We start from the raw sequence: 27,858 nt of genomic DNA, 5'->3' as shown, positions 1-27,858 counted from the left end.
GACCAAGAGTCTGCGGGACCAGCGACCAGAGTCAGCGACACTCCTCGTTTCAGGTCGCTCAGATAGCACATCGCGGTGAAAACCTAGATCGAGCCAATCCACTCCTGAGCCCCGTAATCCCCTCCACTTCTAGCCCCTCCTCCTCTCCTCCCCGAGCCGCCGCCGTCGTGCCTCGCCCCTCCTCCAAGACCCCGAGCCGCCGTTGCGCCTCTCTCCCTTGACCTACCGAGCGCCGGAGGTGGATGAGCAGCGAGAGGCGGTCATGGAGGGCATCTCCTCCTCGTGCACAAGCGGTTATCCTCGATGGGGCCCTGAGGTGGAGGCATCGCTCTGCAATGCGCCGGCGGTGAGGACTGGACTTGGAGGAGTCGCGACCGCGCGGGGGAGGTGTTGCAGGAGCCAGTCCCGGTGGACCAGGTTCGTTTTTCTTCCAAAACTCGGTCGGGACGGGACAACCGTCGAGGTTGGCCGGGGAAAACGAAGCGCCGAAGGTGGTTGAGAGGGCCGACGGAGGTGGAGATAGGGAGATGATGCAGAAGGAGGAGGGTGTGAAAGGGGGCCGTGCTCTTCTTGGTTGGGAGGAGAGGATGCGGGAGGAGGATGACGAGAAGGGGTGAGGGCGCTCCATCCGCCGCCCAGCAACGCCGGCGGCCAACACCTCCAGCGATGCCGGCAACAACCACGCCAGCCAGGTACAGTTCCTGCGCGTGCCCTCTCTAGATTTCCCCCTCTCTAACTTAATTTGGATTTTGCATCTAGGGTTGGTTGTCCGTCTTCGCCACTGACATCCTGCATCGAAGGTTCTCATGGAATGGATAATCAGGACATGATGCGCATCGTATACACACTGCCTGTACGGTGCTCACACGAAATCGGCTTACCTGTTGCGGTCAGCGGTGCTACTATACTTGAAAGCTTGTTTCTTTTGGGTTAGATACCAACACCGCTTCGCTGCATGTTAAGCAGCTAGATAGCTCAATGTTTATCAGCGCAGAAGGAATGTGCATGTTCATTCTAAACATACAGAGATGCAACATCAAAGGATGAGTTGATGTTGGTTAAAGGGATGATTGTGCTTCCTCCTTGCTCAGGTATATATATTTTGCTCTATTTTACCTGTATGCATGTGCTGATTTTGTTGGCATCATCCTTGGTAACTCTGCCTTTTTTTTCTGCAGACATGTGTTCATTTCTCTGGACATTGGTTGAACATTGCCCATGTAGCACTCACCTGGGTGTGTATTGTGCTAATGTCTACCATGGTATAACTCATCTTCATGATACTGACGTGAATATGATATTGAGGATGTACTGAGTGGTATTCCAGGCAAAGCATGTGCAATACTTTTATTGGTTCAGCGCTGATTATTATTTCCTTACCTTTCAAAGCCATATTTGTAGAGGTAATTGATGTTTTTCTATCTCTCTTTTTCATTGTTGTTTGAATTATCTTGCTCTAATATGGCTTTACTTGTCGAAGGTACTTATTTGTTCCTTTTAGCACAACCCATTAATATTTTTACCATAAAATATGGTCTCTTTATTGCTTCTTGAGTAAACAAGTTCACTAGATGGTTGTAACCGTTTGGAGTGCAAAGTTCTGATTGGCCAAAATTATTGTTTCAATGCTACAGCTTGCCACTTGCCTCCAGACCAGCTAGCTATGTACATGTGCTTAATAATTTAACACACAGATAATTTTTTGCTGTCAATTAATTTCAGGAGCAAGGTTGATTCTATATCCCAGCTGTATGTTGTTTTACTTGACGAGATTGATCTAGAAAAAGAAAAGATATAAATGGATTTTTGTTTCCATACTCCATAAAGACATCAAATTTGCATGTACATAATTATGGATATTTCTTTATCACACCACACCAGACATGTCTTCAGAGCTTTGGAAATGGGCATAACTAATTATTTTGAAAAACCACTTTGTCAGTGATTAACGGTTAAAGGTGACTCCGTATGCTACATATATACATAGCATGTAGTTTAAATTAAACAGTGCCAAACTGTGTATGGTTTTCCTCTCCTTTTCATTTACTCTCTACTTTCAATCTTCATTTAAATAGGCATATGCAGAAAATATGAAGATATAAAAGCATAGCAAACTAGAGGGAGGTATTTGCGTAGTAAAACAGTGTTTTCCAAACTGCGGCACCACTTTCCAAATTCATCACGTTCTCGGTTCTCTTGTTCTGCTAGGTATAGTAACTAACATCTTGATTTCCTGTACGCTAGAGATTCTTGTGTTCATGTAACTGGAAACGTGTCATTAGTGAGGTATTGTTTCTAGAGCATTGTGCATAGGTTGTTTTAGTGCCAATTATAACCTTGGCCGCAGTGCATAGGTTGTGTTCTTTATCTGGAATCGCTCGGCTTGGATATCTACTTCTACCTCTATTTGATGGCATATCACTATATAGGCTAAGGCTGAATCACACAATGTTCCGGAGCTGCACCGGCCGCCCCGCACCTTCGCTCCCACCCTCGCTGGCTCCAGACGCCAGTCCTCCGCCGTTGATATTTTTTGGTGGTAATATGGATGCACTTGCCGTTGCTGGTATTGCCTAATAATACGACTACCCATGCACATGTCAGCTTCATCTGATATTATGTCTTTCATTTATATATCTTTTATTTGACCCTCCATCTTTCAACAACTTTCTTATGGAATACTAAACCAAACTCAGTTTACTTTGATGCTAATTTATTTAGCTCTTTGTTCCATTGCAGGAGATTATCAACTCACTTTTTGTTTACAGGAAAATTTATTGACACTCAAGAGTCAAGACAAAGGCAACACAATTTTGAAGGTGATAATATTTTGTGTTCCCATATGTGAATGAGTACTAACTGCTGCAAATCTGTACTAGGCATTAGATAGTTTGCAGATTCCTAGATTAAAGCATGGTTACTGCATAGTTTGAATTTATGGTCCTTATCCCTTCCATCCTTGAGTGCTCTAGCCATCAGTGTTTGAAACATCTTAAAGCCTATGTTCCTATGAAAAGATTCCCGTCTGGTTTGTTATTTGTTTATTTATTAAAATATTTTTCATATGTGTTATTTTCCTCCGGCTCTAATTACGGAACAGTTGAGGAGAATTATGGTTAAACTTAAATTATACATGCAAGTTTATGAATTATCTAGCTATGCTCACACTTATCTTGATTGGTTATTATTTAATCATACCATTAATGTTGTCCTCATTTTTTAATGTGGTTTTAATTCAAAGATAGGTTCTTGTTGGCGTTACAAGTTCTATTAAAAGTAATATCTTTTGTTCCTTACTCTTCTATTGATGCACATGTATGCTTGGTTACAGTGCGCGACTAGCCAGAATGTCATTTTTGTGAGATTCTGCCTTATGAAAACTTTGGAGATAGAGTTATGAAAAGATCATCTATCAAATTAAGATATATAAATTCCAACATGCATCTTTCTTTTCTTCTACATATCCAAATCCCTATTTTGAACATGCTCAGTTTGGCGATGCGCAGTTATTTGGTACTACAAAGACTGCGTTGATAAATATATTCTTGCTTGATCTGGTCCAGGTCGCTGTTTTGTGCGGCGGCGGAGCGACAAGGGACAGGAAGGTAGTCAGAAAGACTTGTGCTTGCTTTTAATCGTTTTCCGTTTCATATTAAATCTTAATTTACACCGGTAGGCTTCATCTGATCTCTAGACTTCTTTACTTTGTTTTCATGTAGGTAGGATTTTGTTACCATTATGCAGATGCGCACTGACTTCTGAAATTCATTAATCTAGACACCTTGGTGCTGGAGCTTTTGTGATGAATGACAAATGAGGTACCAAATGAATATAAAAGCATTGCATAAAGTATCTAGATAGCTATGCTTCAATTTAGATTGTTTTATTCTTATGATTTTCTCTATGAAATTTTCCTCTTAGTACAGGTTTTGATCGTTTGATCATGCTGGTAGTAGGCCATTGCCCCTTCAAGCCAGCAAGATACTTGTTGTACGTCAATGAATAAGAGCGTCCATCCAAGATACTAAGGTTAAACCCGATTCTTTCTCTGTCAAGGGGCATGTTTTCTTGGTGGGTATACTATTTTTCTCTTGTCTGAAAGTCATGCATAAATATTGATTTTGATTCTGCAGTTTCCGGCCATTTTATATATGTTTTTAAGCTAAAAGCTCTTAATCATTGTTTTTCCCTATTTGCAGCCGCTATTTCAGTAAACAATTTGATATGCTAAAGAATAATATGTAGAGAAGTAATATGCCTGATGGGAAAAATAGGTATAGCTACTTTTTGCTTGTGTTGTCAGTACCATTTCAGGCTTCGGTTAGCTCAAAAAGATAATTCAATGAGAAATTTTGTTTTTCCAGGCCAATGAAGTGACCGAGCCAAATTGATAATACCATGTGGTTTTTCTTTTTAAGGTCAATGAAGACTGCAATGCTTCGTCTGCTCAAATCACAACCTCGGGGGAACCAGGAACTGATTTTAGGCAGCCGATGGTGATGGACGTGAGTTTGTGGACCATCTGTTCTTGTTTCATTTGGTTTAGATTTTGTTGTTCTTCCCGTTCTCTCTATTGTTTAAGATTTAATCTTTTGTTTGTGCTATGCAGCAGGAAAGAAGCTCAACCACGGGATTATGAAGTTCATGCCGCTCAAGCAGGTGCACACCTCCTTCCAGTGCCATGCTCCTAGAGCTTCTCGTTTTTGTTTGTGGAAATTTGGTTTCTCTATGCCTACAGTGTTTGATGAAATTCCAAGGAGGCTGGGGGAGGATTGATCTTTATAGGCCACGTTATTTAATTATTAGAAAATATTAGTTCCAGTCAATCATGATGTGATGTGACTACTGTTGAAAATTAATTTTGTCTATAGCAAGGATTACATAATAAGCTTTGAATTTAGTTCTGTCCTGTAGCTGTATATTGTTCTTCTGACCTGATTGATATGATTTTGTTGAAGACCTTTGCGCTGCAATCCAAGTTAGAACCGCGCAATGGAGCATTTTGGGAAGAGCAGAACTCATTTTCCATTTCTCTAGCTCTGAATTCAGCGTTCCAGATCAAGGTATGGTCCAGCGAGCCATGCATCTGTTTTATGAAACATGGTATCCTTATTACTTCTCGAGTAGCATGTACCTAATAATTCCTAATAGTTGATTTTCCTCTCTGCTTTAGTAAAAGATTTTATGTGCTAAAAGAATAATGTGGAGAGAAGTTCTTTGTCCAATGGAAAATAGGTATAGCTATTATTTGTCTGTTTTTTGGGGTACAATTTCAGGCTTCAGTTAGCTGAAAGGTATTGCAATGAGAAATAATTTACAATGATTGTGTATTTTCTGTTCAATGAGGCGACTGAGCCAAATTATTAATACAACATGCATATGAGTTGCTTATTGTTGCAAGTAGATGAGGGTCTTCTTCTGCTTGCAGGACTGCCCTCTTGTCCGTCGCATACTCGCATGACGCATCCATTATAGATGCAAGTGTGGCAACATTAGGTAAATGCGTGAGGAGGACGAAGGCAGAGCTGCGCCGGCTAGGAGGAGAAGAGGCTGGGGCGCAGCGTGGAGGTGACTGTCGCCCCGGCTCTGGATGGGAGGCGCGGGAGTAGTGATGCGGGTAAGGACGCGGTGGTGGGTTCCTCCGCGCCGCCACTCCCCTTTTTCCAGCGACAGCTCGTCGGTGCCTCCTTCCGCGTGGTCGTATGGCGGCACGGCAACTTGCGCTCGACCACGCCTACTCGTCGAGCGTAACGGCGGCTGCTGTGTTGTCCTCGTTGACCGTGGAATTGCAGCATGGTTGACCCCGTGCGGGTGCTCTTTGCTTGGCCTCACGCAGCCCTTGACTGCACCCTTGCTCATCGCCCCATGGCGCTCAGAGTGTGTCAAATCAGGTGAGCACCTCCTCTACCCAGCAGGTGTCTTTCTTCTTTTCCAATCTCGTCATGACCATTTACCCCCCACCCCCACCCACAGCAGCGGTCGCGGGAGGAGATCAACCGGTGCTGCCGCCTCTTCTATACCACACCTATGGCCGGAGCTCCTAACCCCTCTCCCTATTTCGATTTGCGTGTGTTGGTCAAATGCGTTTGTGGTCTTCGAGTAATCGCCAGCCGTGGTCTGTCCAGGTGCGCCTGCTTCGTGCTCTTATGAGATGGTAGTGTTTGGTGAAAAGCCTGGCCTGATAAATTTTGCCGTTTAACATTTTGTTTTCTAACACGGTGGATTCTTTCTCCAGAGATCTCTGCAAGGAGCTGGTGGAAGGGTGCTCGTCTCTGGACAGCTCCTGCTTCTCCATCTCCACGGTCTCTGGTGGCATCACCAAGCTATGTGAGTTTTGGTCCCCTGTCACATCTCCTGATCCACCCCCTCATATGAGCTACATGTTCTAACAGACAAAATAGATGCTGCGTAATCATACATTCTTAGCAACTCACTTGCTTCAGTTGTCCACGCAGATTGTCATATAACTTAATGAATGCACCACTGTAAGATTGCTTGCTGGTACTATTTATCAAGGCGAGTGATGGCGGCGGTAGCGGGGTACAGCAGCGGCCTCGGGTGGTGAAGGATGGTGTCTGTCGAGGCACCAACAGGTGCAACTTGTTGGTTGTGGCTTGGCAAGCGTCGCCTCGGCGAGTGCCGGTGCGGCTTCTTTTTTCCTTCCGGTGAGCACCTTGTGCTGGTGCGGCTTCTTTTTTTCCTTCGGGTGAGCGCCTTGTATACGAAGTCGTATATCGTCTGTTGTTTACACTCTATTTTCCTGTAGGGCACTGGAGTATTGCATGCCCTTTTTGGATGAGATTTGTGTATCCACGTGCTGCTGCCCATCTACATGACTTGAGGTAAATGTGTCTTTGATGTGGATATCTGTGTTGTTCTTAATGTGCTAGAATAATTATTGGGTCGCTATTTCCGTGTGCTTAATTACAATCTCTTCTCACTTTTTTTGTATTAATGCCGAAATACTGCAACCGGGGCAAACGCAACATTTCTTCTGTTGGGATTGTGTCCATCATGTTCATCTCCCTATATTTGCCTTTCAGGTTGTCCCGTTTGTTCTAGCGGAGGCAGGTCTTCTGTGAGGATTGTAGCTGCAGGAGATAGGGTCAGTACACCAGATTTCAGCATCACAGTCATTGTACTGGTTGCCGCAGTGATGCTTCTCCGCACAGGTGCCGGTGGTTGCGACTGTCGACAATTGTGTGTGTATGCCTCTCCACTCGTGAACCCTTCTTGGTTATATTTGATTAATTTGATAGAATATCAGGCCATTTGTGAATGCTTTTGGTTAATTATGGTCTTGTGGAGGATTTATTTTCTGGAGTTATGACATTTTGTATTGTGGGTTTGCAGCATACAACATGTCCATCACATGTTTGATCAGGCTGCCTCAGTGACGGTTATGACCGTGGCGCAGGTATACTTATCCTACTCACATTTGTTTTCCCTCTCTCCTTGGTATTGTCATATGCTCTACTTTTTATTCCGCATTCTTAGAGGTATATACAGGTCATTTCATCATCAGTTTTTCGGGTCACTTATTGCTGCAATAGCTGGGGAGGTTGGAAAGGAGCGTGAATTGTATGGCCAGTCTCTTGTAATCATCCTCCCTAAACTTTGATTTGATATTTCTGCATCTGTTGTACTGCAATTTAATTTTAGTGTCCTCAGGTTTCCATTAATTCGGAAACCTAAATTATGTACATATGTGTGTTTGTTATGTGCTTCTTAGTGATGAACCCGATGCATCTTTACTGGGGAAAAAATACTACTTGATATGTGCTTCTTATCAAAGATGATCATGGTGCAAAAATGAATATTTACATATGGTATTATTAGCTTCTATATCGTGCTCATTTATTTGTGTTTGTCGTGAGATCATAATCCAGATTTTACTAGACTGTTTATGTTCTTTTCGATTACTTACATTTAAACTGTAGTGTAATTTTTTGGGGTAGGTAAGAGACTGGCGCTAGCGCAATTGAAGCGGGGCGAGGTGAGACCGCTGCTGTGCAGCAGCCTGGCAGGCGGTGAGGGTTGCAGGTAATTATTCTTCAAAACTATTTGATTTCCATTGAGTAGTCAAAATCTTCTCTCTTTATTTAGTCAAAGGAGGCTGAATAGAAAGCTCCATCATTATTTATTGTGTGGCCTTTTGTTCCCCGAGAAAAGAAAAGCATAGCTGATCACTCATATGGGGCATAGCTGATTATTACAGTGTGTTCCTTTTCCTTGCAAGTAACATATATTCACGTGCCAGCCTTGATCTATTTACTACTTAACACTGTTGTTAACTTACCCTAAGTTTTTAGAAATCTTTTCTATTTATTTGGGATATAGTCGCCTGTTTTGATGAGTTATATAAGAGATTGTCGGATCTGTTCGTTGCATTTTTCATCAGTTACAGCTACTGGATCGAACAACAACGGCTATTTCAAATTTAGGGGAATGGTTATTTCAAAAATTAGTGCACACCTGCGTGTTATGCATCCGTCAAAATAGTTCTGCAAAATAGAAATAACATCAGCTTTTTTAGTTTCTGTTGGTTGCCAAATAGCTATATGTATTCATTTCCTTTTAGCATGAACATAGAAGATCCCTTTCCTATTGCTTTTGTGCCTTTTTCCAATGTATACAAGGTAAGAAGGGCATGTTTTTTCAAATATCATTGCGGAGCAGCTCTACAAATTTGTTCACTGTCATGTACTTTATTTCTAGGTTTTGATTGCCTGCTTCTTTGTTTCTTCTCATTTGTTTGCCTTCTGCAGATGTACTGGCAGGTGTAACTCGCCATTCCAGGAAGAATTGGTGGGTTGTCTCCGCTCCTAAGACCCAACACTTCCGAGCGAGAAGAAGCTCATCTGTTCCCGTCACTTGCTGAAAATCTAACATAAAACTGTTTGTTCTTTGATGCCACAATACCATCTGGAGCAGGCTGTTGCCTGAGTGGTGCTACTTCTTCGAGCTCAAACACGAAAGAGCCATCTGGGCTTCTGCGATTTTCTGCCGGCAGGGCGGCGAAACTACAACCTCCACGGCGGAGGCCTTCTTCGAGTCTGCTGCTGGAGCTTGGCGCCTCCCCTTCATCAAGTGGTGTGTCCCCGGTGAACTGAAGGTGACCGACGGCTTCGACTCTTCGTCAGGAATGGAGCTGTCGAGCATACTGCTCTGGATCCTCGGCGGCGATGCTTGAGGACGCCAGCGAATGGTGGAGGCGGTGCCCAGGGACCCGATTGCTTTTCTATTTTTTGTCCCAAGATGTTTTTTGTTAATCTAGAGGTCCTTTCTTCAAATTCTAGGTTTCTCAGGGTGAGAGATGTAAAGGGTCCTCTTTGCAATTTCTACCGGCCACGTGTGGATTGAATGGATATCTGGGGCCTTCTAGGCCCTGTCCTCGTGCAATTTTTTTTATTTGACCCTTTTGATAGTTGTACCAATCTTTTTTCCAACGTTTTCATTTTCCTGCCATGTAAAGTGCTCTCTATGTTAGTTAGGCATAAAGTAGATGCCCAAGATATATTTAGAACATGTTTGGTAATGTGCAATGTCTCCATTCCAGGTTATAGATTTTGCTTTCAAACTTTTATCCTTCAAATGTATTTCGTTTTCTCCAACCTCTTTAATTGTGTCCATGGAGCTCGCTGAACTGTGGTTCTTATGTAACAGCGAGACCCTTCAGTTATGTTATAAAATCCTTAATTATTGGAGCGATTCATATGCATGCACCAGTGCATGAAGGAAGAAGATTGTCTTGTATTACTTTATGACTTATTCTCATTGACCATTGAATTGTGCACGCATATGCTGGTGTGTAATGCTTGTTCCGGTATATATTTGTTCTTCGGATACAGTGCACATAGAGATGAACCTCTTAGTGCATGATTCTTTGAAAATATACTTATATGGTTATGATATATTGAGTATTTCTATTATGCACTTATATTATTGTTTCCTCCGAGCATCAGAAAGTCTTATCTTGTTTTGTTGTTTTTTCCAGTTTACAAATGATCATCCATAAGGTTTAGCGAGCTCAAGCAGCAAGCAACCAATACGAGAAGACTTAGTAGTTCATCTTTGTTTTAAGATGCAACAAGCATCTGCTATGGTTCCTGAAACGACACCATTCTCTGCAACGCTGCAAAATAATCTGGACAAACTTTGCTGAGTTTGGATGGAAACAAATGAAGTAATGAGAATTTAGAATACTTTATTTTGTGGCAATCTTTGTGAATTTGGTATGTTTTCCCATGCCTAATCAGACTTTGGTATTTAGGTCTTTGGGCTTATGTGTTTTTGTGTGTGCACTGTCATGTGTAGTGAATCTAAACATCATCTCATTTAAGTGCCAAACTAACTGATTATTGACTTATGAACATGGGGCAACCAATTAGTGTAAAACTTATGGCTTGATTAATTTCCTGTACTGCCTTTGCGCCGGGGCACAACAGGTCATTTATTTTTTTTCGAAATGGGGGAAATATCGCTCCAGCTTCTGCATCCAAAGGATGCACACGGCTTTTTTTATTAGATTATTCACAACACCTTACAAGAGCAATACAAAAGATCAAACTCAAAGCCACCTCGCTAAACCTACAGAGGGATGAAGGGGGTGACAATTCACCAACTCATATCATCCAAAAACCAAATGCCTTCCCAGGCCGCCCAATAGCAGATGAGAAGCACATCCAGTCAAGCAGACTCTCAGCATACGCCAACGCACACGCCATAGAAGTTGCTACCGCCGTCTTCCTCGACTCCATCTTCAAGAGAGATCATCACATTGACAATGCCAGGCCTGCCATCGATGCCGTCACGACGCCAAACGACTCCACCATCCTGCGCATGTCCATCACACTGCATCCGTCCCGAGACACCACTGCACCATGCCGCGGCGACTCGACGACGCCGACACAGCAAAAGCACACCGCTCCACCTCAGCACCACCACCATCCGTTGTCTGCTCCGAAAACGATACCCCCCAACAGGGAGAAACGGCGTTGTGCGCCGCTATCGTCCGATCCGGGAGACCCGGGTCTAGGGTTTCCCCTGGAGCAGCCCAGGTGAAGAAACGCAGACTGTAGAGACAATGCCTTCAACAAGGTAACGACGAAAGGCGCCGCCATCATCCGCCATGACCGAAGTCCGGGCCGGCTTTCACCGGCACCTGCGCCTCGCCCTCAGGAGCTAGGCGACGGATCGCAAGATCCGCCACGCCTAGCCACACAACTAGCCGATCTCCTCCGGCGAGAGAGAAGACCACCACCGTGGTGCCACGGTCAGCGGCACCTGACGCCCGCCACCTGCCACCAGGTCGGCGCCGTCACCACCATCGCCATCCAGGGCCGCCGCCCTTGGTGCCGTGATCCCAGCTCTGGAGGAGGAGCAGCACGCGATCCACCCCCATCCCCACCCGCCCGGCCATGCCAAGGCGAGGAAGGAGGAGAGGACCGCGCCAGGGTCCGGGGCCGCGCCGCCGCCCCCAACACCACCCTCCCGATGAGGCCACGGCGAGGAACGGCGACGAGAGCTGCACCGCCATGGACAGGGCCGTGCCGCCATGGCCAGGGCCGCGCCGCCGCCCCCAACACCGCCCGCGCCGCGATCAACCAAAACCGGGACCATCCCCCCGGCGCGGAGGCGTGCCTCCTACCACCGCACCAGGGGACCACGCGAGGATCCCGCCGCCCCCATCACCGGCCGCGCCAGGCTTCGCCGGCGGCAGCCTCCGGGGACGACGAGGAGGGGAAGGGAGGGGGAGGGGAAGACGGCGGCGGCAGCTAGGGTTCGCCCGAGTCGCCCTTGGAGGAGGACGACCCGTGCGTCCTGTTTGTATTAGTTCCTGTAATTGTATTAGTGGCAGAATTTCTATCCTATAAGTTCCTGCCTTGAATTGCCATCCTATAAGTTCCTGGCTTGATTTGAAAATAACTGGTCAACTTTAGCACTATGGTTTTGGGTTTTTCATTGAAAAATATATGAGCTACTGTTTCGCTTTTGCCTTTGCGCTAAAATTGTCATATCTTATTGCAACATCTTGATAGAATGGTGTGTCTACAGTTATACTAATCAGTCAAATTTTAAGCTAATTATTAATACTAAAATATAAGCTAAAACTTATAATTTAATTTTTGCCTGCATTCCGCCATTTGCGCGATAGCGCAACGGGTCATCTAGTTGTAGAACAAGGCATAGAAGGTAGTTCACCACAAGATAAGTCAATAGCATGAGTGGATGAACTAAAAGCACTAGCACATGGCAAAATAGCATTTTGAGAGGTAGTGCTAGTACTCACATGAGGCTCACAAGATTTTACCTTTGACATGATAGCCTCATGGGCTAACTTTAGCAAATTATGAGAGACTAGAAGATCATCATGGGAGCTAGAAAGCTTTCCATAGTTTTCTTCCAATTTCTCATAATTGCTTGTTAGCGAAGCAAGTTGAGCCCTTAGCTCAACATTCTCCTTCAAGATGGAAGCTTCACAAGAGGTAGAGTTAGTAGCAAAAGCATTCTCCTTCAATTATAGCATTATCTATTTGGTTGAGAGCCTTAAATTGCTCAAGTGACTCGGTGAGTTTGATGAGCTCACTCTCCATGGTCCTAGAACCATTTTTGAGAAGCTCAAAATCCTCAAGGAGTTTACCATGAGCAATTACTAGCTCATCATTTTTAATTTGAAAATCATGTGCCACCTCTAAAGCTCTATCACGAGATTCCTTTACCCTAAGTATCTTTAGAGCAAAGTTCTCTTCAAGAGTTTCATTGGTGGTTTGTTGTTCTTTAAGAGCTTCTTTAAGAGTTGCAATCTCAATTGCATCCTCGCGCTCATACTCTTCCTTTTTCTAAATAAGTTTTGTGCTCTTAATGGCAAAATCGAAGATTTTCATGAAGTTAGAGCGAACAAATTTCTTCTTAGGAAGAGCATGATAAACCGACTCTCCCCACTTGTTTAAGGAAGCAACATTAAGTCCTTCCATATCATAATCCTCATCATCACTAGATAGATAGGGTTCGAAGGGAGGAGATACCTTAGAAGCCTTAGCCATAAGACAAATGTAGGAACCGTGCGACGATGAAGAAGATGAACTACTTGAAGCTCCATCCAAGATCTTGTCTTGGCCCATAGTATCTTTGGTTTCCTCTACATTGTTAGTCACACAAATACTAGAGGAAAGCAAAGTATCGTCATTATGGCAACAAGACAAGAGAAGCATATCATCATGGGATGAAGATATGCAAGGACTATCAACACTAGCATGTAAATCATTTATAGTGCTACAAGTGTTAAAGACCAAAGATGAGACATTGCAATGGGATAGAGATGAAGAATCATCAAGAGAGCGCTCACCATCAACAATGCAATGTTCATCACCACTCACCATACCGTTACCTTGTGTCTTACCACACGTTGGTGAAGTGGAAGGAGCGTGATCATCCTCAATGGTCTTGGATCCACCATATGTATCTCGAAGCTTTGTCCAAATCTCATGAGCACTCCGGAAAGGCGCAATGGATGAAATCACTACATGACTCACAACACGGCAAAGGACTTTAGTAGCTTGAGCATCTAGATAAGAGTTTTTCTTCTCCTCAAAAGTTGGATTTTGTGGATCCTTAGGAGGAGAAAAACCCATATCAAGAATTCGCTCCACATGTGGGTGCATGTCCCTAAAATAATCAAGCATGTAGAATTTCCAAGCATCATAATTAGTGCCATCAAATGTAAAGGAGGAAATGTGCACTAATCCTCTAGCTGACGTCATACTCTCTATGCGGTGAAGCCCAACAAGATAAGAGAGCCCTAGCTCTGATACCAATTGAATGTTCTAGGACGTCGCCTAGAGGGGGGGGGGGGGTGAATAGGTGGTGTGGCAAGTTTTAGCCTTTTCCAATTTTAGCGCAACGGAAGGTAAATGTGATAGCTTTAGCAAAGATGATGTTCCTACAATGATACTAGGACAAGTGCAACAAGTAAAGGAATCAACAAGATAGTAAGAGTAAGGTGCGAGATAACCGGAGGACGCGGAGGCGAGGCGAGGTTTGTTTACCGCAGTTCCTTCCACAATAGGAAGTACGTCTGCGTTGAGGAGGTGCTAGTCTCACACAAGAGACTAGACGGCCACACCACGAAGGAAGGCCTCACCTTCTTCCTCGAGAGAGCTCCACAGAGGTTCTCTCCCTCTTCCACTAAGGCACCGGTTGAGGCGATGATTCCTTCACAAGGTTGGGGCGAGCTCCACACACAAGGATGCTCCCAACACCCTATGGAGCTAGTACATCACCAAGCTAGCTTCCATAGCTGCACATCTCCAATGTCCCACAATAGGAAGTCTTCCAATGCTCCACAAAAGGAACCCTTCCAATGCTCCACCAAAGGAACGCTACCAATGCGCCACCAAGGAACCCGTCCAATGCCCCACGAAGGAACCCTTCCAATGCCCCACCAAGGAACCCTTCCAATGCCCCACAAGAGGAACTCTTCCAATGCTCCACTAAAGGAACCCTATCACCAAGATCCACTAAGGAAGAACACACACACCCTACGAGATCGAAAACCCGGAGAGAGCACAACCGATGCACCTAATGCAATGCTAAGAACACCACTAGGATGCCCAAGTTCTTTGTAACACCCCAAATTTCAAAATAAAGAGAAAATGAATTTCCTTTTTCCAAAAATGAGAACCAACAAAAACTTTTCTTAAATAGAGTGCTATGCTTAGTGCTCATACCTATTACTTGTGTTTTTGCCAGGATGAGTGTTATTGTGCTTATGTGATAAACCCTAAAACCCTGAAGTGATCAAGTGAAGATCACAAACCAAATAAAACTAAAAGAGAAAGAAATCCAATAAGAAAAACCCTAAACCCTAACCTTCTCAAAAATCATTTGGATCTATTTTGAGAAACCTAAAATAAAGGAAAAGCCATATGTGGGCCTATAGCCTTAATATGTAAATATTGAACCCTACCTTTTCTTATTTTGCTAAATGGTGGTGAACCATTGCAAAACTTATTAAACCCTAAACCACCTCCCTCTTGTCATCAATCTTTGAGAAATAAAATAAAAAGGAAAGATCTTATTTAAGAAAGAGGCATATATGCCTATGGCTATTTTGTAAAACTTTACCCTAGGCCTTTCTACTTTATTTAGAGGATTGGAAAACCTTCTTAAACCTTATCTAGTACTTCTCAAACCCAATCCAAAATGAAACAAAAGATTTTAAAAAGAAAGTAATAATGCCATAGAGGCATATGAGAGCAAAATATCAAATTTGTGAAATTGAGGATCTTGACCCTAAGACTTCTAGTGAATGGTTGGATCACTCCTATATACCATTCCAACACTCAACAACATCAGTTGGGGCAAGCCTAGTCAAATTAAGAATCAAATGCCACATATGCATAGAGGCATATGTGACACATAGCCATTTTCACCAATTCTTGTCATATGCACTTCTACCTTGACCAAATGGTGTGAAACCATCTCTAAACCTAATCTAACCCTGAATTGACCCTCAACCTTGCCCAAGTGAAGCAAGGGGAGCACTTTACAAGATTAAGAAGAATTGACATGTCACCTCTTATGTGTTTTGGCCAATTTTACAAATCTTTGAGCTAGACCTTTTGGAATGGTTTCAATGGTTGGGAAATGTTCCTAAACTAATAAGAATCACATTAGAGTCAAGAAAAGTCAATTCAAATGGAGAGAAATCAAATAGGGAGATAATTCCATTTTCACTCACATACACATAGGGCCAATTCATCAAATCTTGACCTAGCCACCTCCATTGCCTCAAAATGGTTTGAACCTTTCACATAACTCAATTTAACACCAAATAAACCTCACTCTTGTCAAAATGAAGCAAAGAGGAATAAAAGAATAAAAGTGAGAAAATCACAAAACCCTCACATATGGTGTATGCCATTTTTATAAATCTTGACCCTAGACCATTGTGGCCTTCACCCTTAGTTGAACAATGTTACTAAACACTTATTAAAACTTTTAGAATCAAAGAAACACAATTCAAATCAAATTCAAACTCAATTGGGGATCACATGTGATATTGGTCAAATCTGCCATTAATAGCCTGATCACTACTTTGAGCCCTTGCCATTCAATTTTATCAAACCAAATCTTGCTAACTCTTTGCACCATTTCAAAGTCAACATCAAGGTGAACACTTTTTGTAAAGAGCACCATGCCAAAATCATCTTTGATCAATAACTATGCTCAGGCAAAGTTGCAACTTTTAATTAAGTGGAACAATCTCCCACTTAGTGAACTTTGCAATATTTTGATTTTCTAAATTCCACCACCACCTCTCTTTGCCTCTGGTCATTTAGAACCAAACCAAACACACCCTTTTCAAATTGGTCAACCATTTGAACTAAATCAAATTTGGACAAAATTGATGAATTACAAGTAGGGAACTATGCCAACACTATTCTAAATAGTGTCCTAGCTAACCCTATTACCCCAAATCACTCTCTCTGGTTCCCTTGACCACTCTCACCCTAGCACACCCACAACAACTCTAGGAGGAGCTGCCCAAGCATGCATGCCATGGCCATGCCGGCCATGGTTACCATGGCCACCATCCCCTCTCTCCTCGCACCACCACCCCTGCCATCATGTCCCCTGGACCCCCTTTGCTCCCCTGCATCCAACCATAGCCGCCATTGCCGGAGAAGAGGACCCCACTGGTGGCACGCGTCGCGCCCAGGTCTGCCAGGGTATGCCGCCCGCGTCGCACAGCGCGCACGCCACGGCGACCCCTGGCCACGCGCGACGCCAATGGACGCCGCCTCCCCTGGACCACCGCGGAGCGCCTTGAGCTTCGCCGCCGCACCCTGACCCTGCCAGACACGCGCCGTGCCCCGCGCGAGCGCCGTCACCGATGACCAGGTCCCCATTTCCCGCAACTCTGCCGCCAGGACGCCGCCGTCGCGCGCACACACCAGACCGTCCCCCACCTCGCCGTCTAGCCTCCTAGCACCGCCTGGACGCCACCTACCTCGCCCTGCTCCCTCCTACCCCTCTCCATCGCCGGCAACGCCGCGCGCATGTCGCCACCACCACTGCCCCGCAGCACACCCCCGCAACTATAAATAGAGCCGTCCCCGCGCTATCTCCTCCACAGCAAAGTTCCTCCCCTCCTCTCCCTGATCCTCCTCGACCTCTTCCCCTCTTTGATTAGCCACCGGAGCCGCCCAATCGAACGCCGGAGCCCGCGGCGGACCTGAGATCGCCGCCGTCGATTCAGGCCACCATTCGAGCCGCCGTCTGCGCCATCTGCTTCCTCGTCCTCGACAACGCCGCCCTGCACCGTCGTTGATCCTCGCCGGAGCTCCAGCTCGCCGCCGACCCCCTGCCGTAGCCGCCAGCAAGCCCTTCCCCTCGACAGAGACGACGCGCCTCGACCGCACGATCTGCATCTAATCCAACCGCCCACATTCCTCTGTACCGTTTCGGTAAGTAGCGGTCACTGACGGGTGGGTCCTGCTGTCAACAGGCCCGCAGCATTAGCTGGGCTGGCCCTTCTGGCATTTAAATCTTTCGGCCCAGTTTCTTTCCAGCGCAGCCCAAATCATTTAAATTTTGATTTTCTGTTTAAACCAAATTGAATACTGACCCTGTTTTCAAAATTCAATAGAATCTGTTTGGCTTATCCAAATTTGATGAATTTTATATCGTTGGAAAGCTAGTTAAAAGTTCTACAATATGCCACTGGTCCCATCTCAAAATTATTTGTAGAATTAATCTGACAAAAAGAACAAGTCAGGGACTTTTGCACATTCAAATAAATCTTAAAAATCAACCAAAATAGATATTAAGTTAATTCCAACTCTAATAGCTCACATTTGACTTACACTAATTGTTTATGCAATAAAATGGTGTGGTCACTTTGCATGATCATGCCCTAGTTTAAGTAATGGATAATATGGCTAGTTTAACTAGTGGATATTGTCCAAAACTATTAAGTAATTCTTGTGAAGTCTTATACTTCATTTAAACTTTGTCTCAAATGAATTCATGTGAAGTTTGGACTGAAGGAGATATGCCCTAGAGGCAATAATAAAGTGGTTATTATTTATATCTTTATGTTTATGATAAATGTTTATATATCATGCTATAATTGTATTAACCGAAACATTAGTACATGTGTGATATATAGACAAACAAAGAAGTCCCTAGTATGCCTCTTAACTAGCTTGTTGATTAATGGATGATTAGTTTCATAATCATGAACATTGGATGTTATTAATAACAAGGTTATGTCATTGTATGAATGATGTAATGGACACACCCAATTAAGCATAGCATAAGATCTCGTCATTAAGTTATTTGCTATAAGCTTTCGATACATAGTTACCTAGTCCTTATGACCATGAGATCATGTAAATCACTTGTACCAGAAAGGTACTTTGATTACACCAAACACCACTGCGTAAATGGGTGGCTATAAAGGTGGGATTATGTATCCGGAAAGTATGAGTTGAGGCATATGGATCAACAGTGGGATTTGTCCATCCCGATGACGGATAGATATACTTTGGGCCCTCTCGGTGGAATGTCGTCTAATGTCTTGCAAGCATATGAATGAGTTCATAAGAGACCACATACCACGGTACGAGTAAAGAGTACTTGTCAGGAGACGAGGTTGAACAAGGTATAGAGTGATACCAAAGATCAAACCTCGGACAAGTAAAATATCGCGTGACAAAGGGAATTGGTATCATATGTGAATGGTTTATTCGATCACTAAAGTCATCGTTGAATATGTGGGAGCCATTATGGATCTCCAGATCCCGCTATTGGTTATTGGTCGGAGTGAGTACTCAACCATGTCCGCATAGTTCACGAACCGTAGGGTGACACACTTAAAGTTGGATGTTGAAATGGTAGAACTTGAATATGGAATGGAGTTCGAATATTTGTTTGGAGTCCCGGATGAGATCCAGGACATCACGAGGAGTTCCGGAATGGTCCGGAGAATAAGATTCATATATAGGAAGTCATATTCCAAGTTTGGAAATGATCCGATGCATTTATGGCAGGTTCTAGAAGGTTCTAGAAAAGTCCGGAAGAATGGCACTTTGGAAAGTGGAGTCCCGAAGAGACTCCACTTGCATGACCAGCCAACCCTAAAGGGGAGGAGTCCAAGGTGGACTCCCCTAGGGTGGCCGGCCAGCCCACCTCAAGGAACGGTGGGAGTCCCACCTTGGGTAGGACTCCCTCCTTGAGTAGTTTTCCCACATATGGGAGGTTTTAGTGTTGGGGTCTTATTCGAAGACTTGGACTAGAACTCTTGGGGCTTCCACCTATATAATGAGGGGCATAGAGAGGGGGCTGACCACTCTTTGGCTCAGCCTTGGCCGCACCCCTTAGAGGGCCGGCGCCCAACCCCCCTCTCTCCCCAAACCCTAGCGGTCTTTCTTCTCCACCACATCCCGCACGCTTAAGCGAAGCTCCGCCGGATTTCTCCACCACCACCAACACCACGCCGTCGTGCTGTCGGATTCAAGAGGAGCTACTACTTCCGCTGCCCGCTGGAACGGGGAGGTGGACGTCGTCTTCATCAACAACCGAACGTGTGACCGAGTACGGAGGTGCTGCCCGTTCGTGGCGCCGGAACCGATCGTGATCAAGATCTTCTACGCGCTTTTGCAAGCGGCAAGTGATCGTCTACCGCAGCAATAAGAGCCTACTCTTATAGGCTTTGGAATCTCTTCAAGGGTTAGTCTTGATCATCCCCTCGTTGCTACCGTCTTCTAGATTGCATCTTGGCTTGGATTGCGTGTTCGCGGTAGGAAAATTTTTGTTTTCTATGCAACGTTATCCTACAGTGGTATCAGAGCCGTGTCTATGCATAGATGGTTGCACGAGTAGAACACAATGGTTTTATGGGCGTTGATGCTCTTGTTATCTTTAGTTTGAGTACTTTGCATCTTTGTGGCATAGTGGGATGAAGCGGCTCGGACTAACTTTACATGACCGCGTTCATGAGACTTGTTCCTCGTTCGACATGCAACTTGTATTGCATAAGAGGCTTTGCGGGTGTCTGTCTCTCCTACTATAGTGAAGATTCAATTTACTCTTCTATTGATAACACTAGTATCACCGTTGTGGTTCATATTCGTAGGTAGATTTGATCTTACTCGAAAACCCTAAACCACGTAAAATATGCAAACCAAATTAGAGACGTCTAACTTGTTTTTGCAGGGTTTGGTGATGTGATATGGCCATAATGTGATGATGAATATGTATGAGATGATCATTATTGTATTGTGGCAACCGGCAGGAGCCTTATGGTTGTCTTTATATTTCATGTTGAGAGGTATTTCAAATTAGTTGTAATAGTTGCTACATGAGGTGAACAACCATGAAGACGGCGCCATGAACCTTGACGCTACACCGATGATGATGGAGATCATGCCCGAAGATGATGGAGATCATGTCCGTGCTTTGGAGATGAAGATCAAAGGCGCAAAGACAAAAGGGCCATATCATATCACATATGAACTGCATGTGATGTTTATCCTTTTATGCATCTTATTTTGCTTAGATCGCGACGGTAGCATTATAAGATGATCCCTCACATTAATATCAAGATAATAAAGTGTTCTCCCCTCGTATGCACCGTTGTAATAGTTCGTCGTTTCGAAGCATCTCGTGATTATCAGATGTGATAGATTCAACGATTCACATACAACGGGTGTAAGCCATGTTGCACACGCGGAATACTTGGGTTTGCTTGACGAGCCTAGCATGTACAGACATGGCCTCGGGACAACGGAAACCGAAAGGTTGAACACGAGTCATATGGATGATATGATCAACATGTTGATGTTCACCATTGAAGCTACATCATCTCACATGATGATCGGTTTTTGGTGTAGTGAATTTGGATTGTGTATTACTTAACAACTATGAGGGATGTTGTATTAAGTGGGAGTTCATTAGTAATTAGATTAAAACATGAACTAATTATCATAAACACGGTCTGAGTAGTATTTTGAATTAATTTTGTAGTATTGGCATCCGTTTACTACTATGCGCTAGTCTTATAATTGAGATAGAAATACTGTTAAAATCTGACAAGAAACTTTACGGATTAGTACCGTATTGTTAAAGAATCAAGAATTGATTAAGTCCTATTGCAAACTTTTAGTAAACCTCACTTTGTTGATTCAGAGAGCTATGGTTTCAATTAGTACCTAAAGTTATCTTGTCTCCATGAAACTTGAAGTTCAAATCTGTTTGAAAAGTAAGGAGCTGAAAATTTAGTTTTCAGAAATAATCAAGGTATGAGATATATGTGATATCTAAGATCTTATTGCAAGATGATTGAATATAATTTGGTGAGACTACATGAACTCATAAGTTTTATGGGAATGTACGAAGGTTGAAGACGCAAGGCGTCACAATCCTCCAACTATTGGAGCACTAACGATATTCGCATATCCATGAAGTGACCATCCTTAATATGCACCGTTACTAAAACTCGTCGTTTCGAAGCATCACGTGATGATCAGGTGTGATAGATTCTACGTGTGCATACAACGGGTGCAAGCTAGATTTGCACATGCAAATACCAAGGTTAAAACTTTACGAGCCTAGCATGTACAGACATGGTCTCGGAAAGTCGTCATGATATGATGGATAAAATTATGAGTGAAATTGTTCATCATATTACAAAGTTACTAATAGTGAAATCTGGAACACTTGTCATATGATGATCAACTTCAAAGTAAGAACCTCAAGGTTATTGGTATTTGACCAACAAACCTAGAAGTTATTAATGTTGAAGTGTTTTTCTGAATAATGAGGAAAGCTAAAAGAGAAACTGCAAAAGATATTTTGGCAAAAAGAAAAGAAAAGACTAGAAAGTCTAGCTCAGGTGTATATAAATGATATACATGTTATGGTTGTATTCCTAGTTAAGTCACACAATGAAACTCTTGGGTATTAGTACTATATTGGTTGGTATGAAGTGTCATACAAAACAACGCAATACAAGAATACAATGGCCTAAGTGACTGACAAGGAATATGATAGGGATGCACGTCTGGAACAAAATAAAGTGTTATTATGTTCGTCGTTGGCATTCTATCTAGCCCTTAGAATTTATAATAAAGAACTTAATAATTGTTATTTTGCTCTGGTCAAACGAAAACAATGAGTTGTTCAAATTATGACATTACTCCATGTATGATGGATAAGTTATTATAAATCTTAATGGTGAAACACACATACATAACACTGACGCTAAAATGCCATAAGGCAAATGATTTGAATTCCACTTATTTGTGGAACCGCCATTAAGGTCATATTAGAAAGGAACGCATGAAGAAACTCCATGTAAATGGATTTTTGGAGTCATTTGATTTTTGAATCATTTGGTGCTTGCAAATCTTTTCTAAAGGGAATGATTAAAATACCGTTCATAGGCCAAGAGTTGAACGGGCAACTAACTTAGTGAAAATATACATGATGATGTATGTGGTTCACTGGACATAGTTGTGTGCGGGAGATTCTTCTACTTCATGAAAACTTCAAATAATGAATTGAATATATATATGTGGATATATTCGATAAGGAAGAAGTTTGAAACATTTGAATAGATTCAAATAAATTTCAGCATGAAGTGGAAATCATCGTAATAGAAAAGTCAAATATCTATGATTGGATCATGGTGGAAATATTTGAATTACGAGTTTTAGCGAACATCTAAGAGAGTTATGAAGTTGTTCTACAACTCACGTTTCTTGGAGTATCATAGTGATGAAGAAGTATCCAAGAGATGTATCCAAAACTTGTTGGATTAATGATGAGATAAAATATTCTGACGCCATTATATTTTTTGTGGATTATGCTTTAGTGACTACCGCTTTTACACTTAATAGAGCATCATCATGATCCGTTGAAATGACACCATACGAGTTATGGCATGGGTATGAATCCTAATAGTCTTTTCTTAAAATTTTGGTATGCATAGCATAAGTAAATAAGTTTACAACCAAAATCGGATGAATGTCTTTGTTGGTTATTCCAGAAAATTGATTGGGAATTCTTCCCACTGTGTAGACAAAGACAAAAGTGTTTGTCAATGTTTCTTATTTCCGAGAAATTGTTTCTAGTGAATTATTTGAGTGGGAGGACAATATAATTTGATAAGGTTTATGAACCTGAGCATAATGATCAGAGTAGCGCAGCATCAGAATTGGTTTCGGAAGCGGCCACGACGATCATGGCTCCCATGACTACAAAGTGTTTTAGCCATGGAGATCAAAGTACATATTGAACCTTGTAGGTATGGTTTACTTTGTGATCAAATAAATGATTTGTGGACAAAGGATTGATTTAGAACAATGATAAACCAACTACAAACAAAGAAGTTATGATGGGCCCTGACTCCGTTAAAATGGCCATGCGCCATAAGATCCATAATAGATGAATACTTTTTGAAAGTAAATGGATCTATAGACTTGGATGAAATATCCTTGAAGAAGCTCGACTTGTCGAAAAGTTGTTTACGACAAAGTTCAAAGAGTTGACTACGATAAGATTAGATCTTCCGTAGCAATGCTTATAGTCTATGTGGATTATTCTAGTAATCACTACATATTTCTTTTATGAGATATGCTAGTAGGATGGCAAAATACATTACTTATCAGAAGTATGTATTAAAGGTGTATACAAGATACAACCAAGAGTTTTGCTGGTCTGTGGGATACTAGATAGGTATACGAACTTCAATTGGATGAAGTAAGTATCACGGAGTTGGAATCTTCACCAGATGAAATAGTCAAAGAGTTTTTGATTTCATCAGAGACGATGAAGAGGCTTGCATTTGCAAGAAATTAAGTGGGAGCGCTGAGACATATTTTTAATACTTTATGTAGATGACATATAGTTGGTTATAAATAATGTAATTATATACTTGATTAAAAGGTTTCATTGAGAAATTAACTTCAATGAAAGGATATGGACTGAAACATATTTAGTGTCAAGATCTATGAAGATAGATTGAAACACATAATAAGTTTAAGTCAAAGTACATAGAATGGATATTGAAGTAGTTCAATATAGAAATATTAAGAAAATGTTCTTGTCATGTGAAGGTTTAAACAAGACTTGAGTGTATCTGATACTCAATGAGTAAAAACACATGAGTGATTATAGATCACGAATAATATGTACAAAATCAGATATCTTGTGCTCTAAAATGTTATGAGCATATACCGGAATGATTCATAAGATGATCATGGGACGACAGTAAGAATATCCTTGAGTACTTTAGAAGAACTAAGGATATATATATATATATTTTTGTATGAAGAAATGACAAACAAATCGCTGTAAGGTGTTACACCGATATTGGTTTTGTCACATATAAAATATAATTTCAATCTCAAATTAAACTAAGTGTTGTTTAAAAGGTAGCACAATGAGCTAGAAGTTGTCTATGCTATATTTAGAAAAGTTCTAAATATTGTGACGGAATCTACAAAAGAAGGCAGAGTATGTTATTGTTTTGACAATGACAAAGGATGTTAAGTCAAGAGGTTCTTTGAGAACTTGGTGTATTTCCGACAGAGTCAGAACTTTGAAGCTATATTGTGTGTGACAATATTAGTGACATATTTCAGACCGCGGAATTAAGGTTCCACCAGAAGACCAAACATATTTAATGCCAACTCATTTGGAAATGAGTGATGCGTTGAGACGCAAATGAATTACAAAATACATACGGTTCTGAGCATGTCAGATCCGTTGACTAAAACTTCTCCTGTGAGCAAAACATGATAAAGCACCAGAAGGCCAAGGTGTTATATCTTTACAAATGTAAACTAGATTATTGACTCTAGTGCAAGTGGGAGACTGAAGGAGATATGCCCTAGAGGCAATAATAAAGTGGTTATTATTTATATCTTTATGTTTATGATAAATGTTTATATATCATGCTATAATTGTATTAACCGAAACATTAGTACATGTGTGATATGTAGACAAACAAAGAAGTCCCTAGTATGCCTCTTAACTAGCTTGTTGATTAATGGATGATTAGTTTCATAATCATGAACATTGGATGTTATTAATAACAAGGTTATGTCATTGTATGAATGATGTAATGGACACACCCAATTAAGCATAGCATAAGATCTCGTCATTAAGTTATTTGCTATAAGCTTTCGATACATAGTTACCTAGTCCTTATGACCATGAGATCATGTAAATCACTTGTACCGGAAAGGTACTTTGATTACACCAAACACCACTGCGTAAATGGGTGGCTATAAAGGTGGGATTAAGTATCCGGAAAGTATGAGTTGAGGCATATGGATCAACAGTGGGATTTGTCCATCCCGATGATGGATAGATATACTCTGGGCCCTCTCGGTGGAATGTCGTCTAATGTCTTGCAAGCATATGAATGAGTTCATAAGAGACCACATACCACGGTACGAGTAAAGAGTACTTGTCAGGAGACGAGGTTGAACAAGGTATAGAGTGATACCAAAGATCAAACCTCGAACAAGTAAAATATCGCGTGACAAAGGGAATTGGTATCGTATGTGAATGGTTCATTCGATCACTAAAGTCATCGTTGAATATGTGGGAGCCATTATGGATCTCCAGATCCCGGTATTGGTTATTGGTCGGAGTGAGTACTCAACCATGTCCGCATAGTTCACGAACCGTAGGGTGACACACTTAAAGTTGGATGTTGAAATGGTAGAACTTGAATATGGAATGGAGTTCGAATATTTGTTTGGAGTCCCGGATGAGATCCCGGACATCACGAGGAGTTCCGGAATGGTCCGGAGAATAAGATTCATATATAGGAAGTCATATTCCAAGTTTGGAAATGATCCGATGCATTTATGGCAGGTTCTAGAAGGTTCTAGAAAAGTCCGGAAGAATGGCACTTTGGAAAGTGGAGTCCCGAAGAGACTCCACTTGCATGACCAGCCAACCCTAAAGGGGAGGAGTCCAAGGTGGACTCCCCTAGGGTGGCCGGCCAGCCCACCTCAAGGAAAGGTGGGAGTCCCTCCTTGAGTAGTTTTCCCACATATGGGAGGTTTTAGTGTTGGGGTCTTATTCGAAGACTTGGACTAGAAATCTTGGGGCTTCCACCTATATAATGAGGGGCATAGAGAGGGGGCTGACCACTCTTTGGCTCAGCCTTGGCCGCACCCCTTAGAGGGCCGGCGCCCAACCCCCCTCTCTCCCCAAACCCTAGCGGTCTTTCTTCTCCACCACATCCCGCACGCTTAAGCGAAGCTCCGCCGGATTTCTCCACCACCACCAACACCACGCCGTCGTGCTGTCGGATTCAAGAGGAGCTACTACTTCCGCTGCCCGCTGGAACGGGGAGGTGGACGTCATCTTCATCAACAACCGAACGTGTGACCGAGTACGGAGGTGCTGCCCGTTCGTGGCGCCGGAACCGATCGTGATCAAGATCTTCTACGCGCTTTTGCAAGCGGCAAGTGATCGTCTACCGCAGCAATAAGAGCCTACTCTTATAGGCTTTGGAATCTCTTCAAGGGTTAGTCTTGATCATCCCCTCGTTGCTACCGTCTTCTAGATTGCATCTTGGCTTGGATTGCGTGTTCGCGGTAGGAAAATTTTTGTTTTCTATGCAACGTTATCCTACATGGACCCCTGGTCCAAACTCTCTTATATGAAGTACTTAGAGATTTTAAAGCCTATGTAGTGTTATTAAATGGTATGAGGTACTCTACCTCATTTAAATCAATTTCTCAAATGATGATGATGAATGGTTGACTTGGGTCAACATGATTTCATGTATGATTGTTTCAGAAATTAAATCTTAAGAAGATTTCAATGAGAGAAAAGTATTTCTCAAGAACCATATGGAAATTATCATTTACATAGGTAAGGAGAGGAAATTATTTCCCTCAAGCAACCCAACCAATGCACCCCAATTGTAGTATTTGTGTGAATAGAATAAATGGGTGTAAATACAAGTAATGTTAGAATAGCCAATGAATTGTTGATGATGTTAAATCACCTCAATGGTAGTTGTTAACCTAGTTACAACTATGTGATAAAACTTATGAAAGGTTTTCCTCTCATTTAAATCTTGGTCTCAAGTAATTCAACATGAGGTAGTGACCATGGTCCATACCATCTCATATTGAGTAGTTGGTGACATTAAATCACTACCATGTTAGTATTAAATTGCATGAGGTGTGGAACCTCATTTAAATCATTTTCTCAAATGATGAATATGAAGAGGTTGACTTTGGTCAACCTAGGTCATATATTGTTCATGAGAGAAATTAAATCTTAATAAGATAATAAGAGGAAACTATTTTCTCTAAGAAATTAAAAGTAACACCTAAGTTAGTATGAGAGGAAATTATTTTTCTTGAATAAGAAAAACACATTCACCAACTTAATAGTAAGGTGTGATGCTAGTTTAAGTTGTGTGAATCATGTGTGTGCTTAGTTTAGTATGTAAGTTTGGTATGATGATTGTGTACCCCGCATTCGTATTTTAGACGCTAGTACCGGAGACCATCAGGAGGAGGAGGACTTCTACAAAGAGGAAGGAGAAGAGAACTTGGACCCCCACTTCAACCAAGGCAAGCTGATATTATTGCAAGCTATTACCCATGCAAGCTAATATTCTTGCAAGCCAATACCAATGCAAGCTAATATTCTTGCAAAGTGCAAAGCCCCTTTGGGGCAAGGCACCATGAATCTTACCTTTTCTTACATAAGCCTATCCCAAGTTTATACATTACCAGTTTTTACTTGTTTGCTCAATAAGTTGCTTTTATAGTTAACTTTGGTCAAAGTAAAAAAGTTTACTAGAGTAGT

General features: G+C 42.4%; 4 long non-coding RNA genes across 4 annotated transcripts; all 4 read left to right on the top strand.

The window, feature by feature from the left end:
• Positions 1 to 216: 216 nt before the first annotated feature.
• On the top strand, positions 217 to 1,422 carry LOC139836078 (uncharacterized). The gene is made up of 3 exons (XR_011752016.1): positions 217 to 692; positions 760 to 1,091; positions 1,179 to 1,422. It is a non-coding gene; the product is annotated as an uncharacterized lncRNA (long non-coding RNA).
• A 2,046-nt stretch (positions 1,423 to 3,468) lies between these two features.
• Positions 3,469 to 4,271, top strand: LOC139835220 (uncharacterized). Its single transcript, XR_011750986.1, has 4 exons — positions 3,469 to 3,605; positions 3,720 to 3,818; positions 3,927 to 4,071; positions 4,200 to 4,271. It is a non-coding gene; the product is annotated as an uncharacterized lncRNA (long non-coding RNA).
• An 18-nt stretch (positions 4,272 to 4,289) lies between these two features.
• On the top strand, positions 4,290 to 5,704 carry LOC139835219 (uncharacterized). Its single transcript, XR_011750985.1, has 5 exons — positions 4,290 to 4,320; positions 4,419 to 4,505; positions 4,610 to 4,659; positions 4,959 to 5,063; positions 5,429 to 5,704. It is a non-coding gene; the product is annotated as an uncharacterized lncRNA (long non-coding RNA).
• Positions 5,705 to 6,230: 526 nt separating this feature from the next.
• LOC127321916 (uncharacterized) lies at positions 6,231 to 7,653 on the top strand. Its single transcript, XR_007864408.2, has 5 exons — positions 6,231 to 6,327; positions 6,456 to 6,665; positions 6,767 to 6,842; positions 7,044 to 7,206; positions 7,354 to 7,653. It is a non-coding gene; the product is annotated as an uncharacterized lncRNA (long non-coding RNA).
• Positions 7,654 to 27,858: the final 20,205 nt, after the last annotated feature.

Source organism: Lolium perenne, chromosome 2 (assembly GCF_019359855.2).
Source record: "Lolium perenne isolate Kyuss_39 chromosome 2, Kyuss_2.0, whole genome shotgun sequence".
Taxonomy (NCBI): Eukaryota; Viridiplantae; Streptophyta; class Magnoliopsida; order Poales; family Poaceae; genus Lolium; species Lolium perenne.
This window is presented reverse-complemented; position numbering and strand designations above follow the sequence as displayed.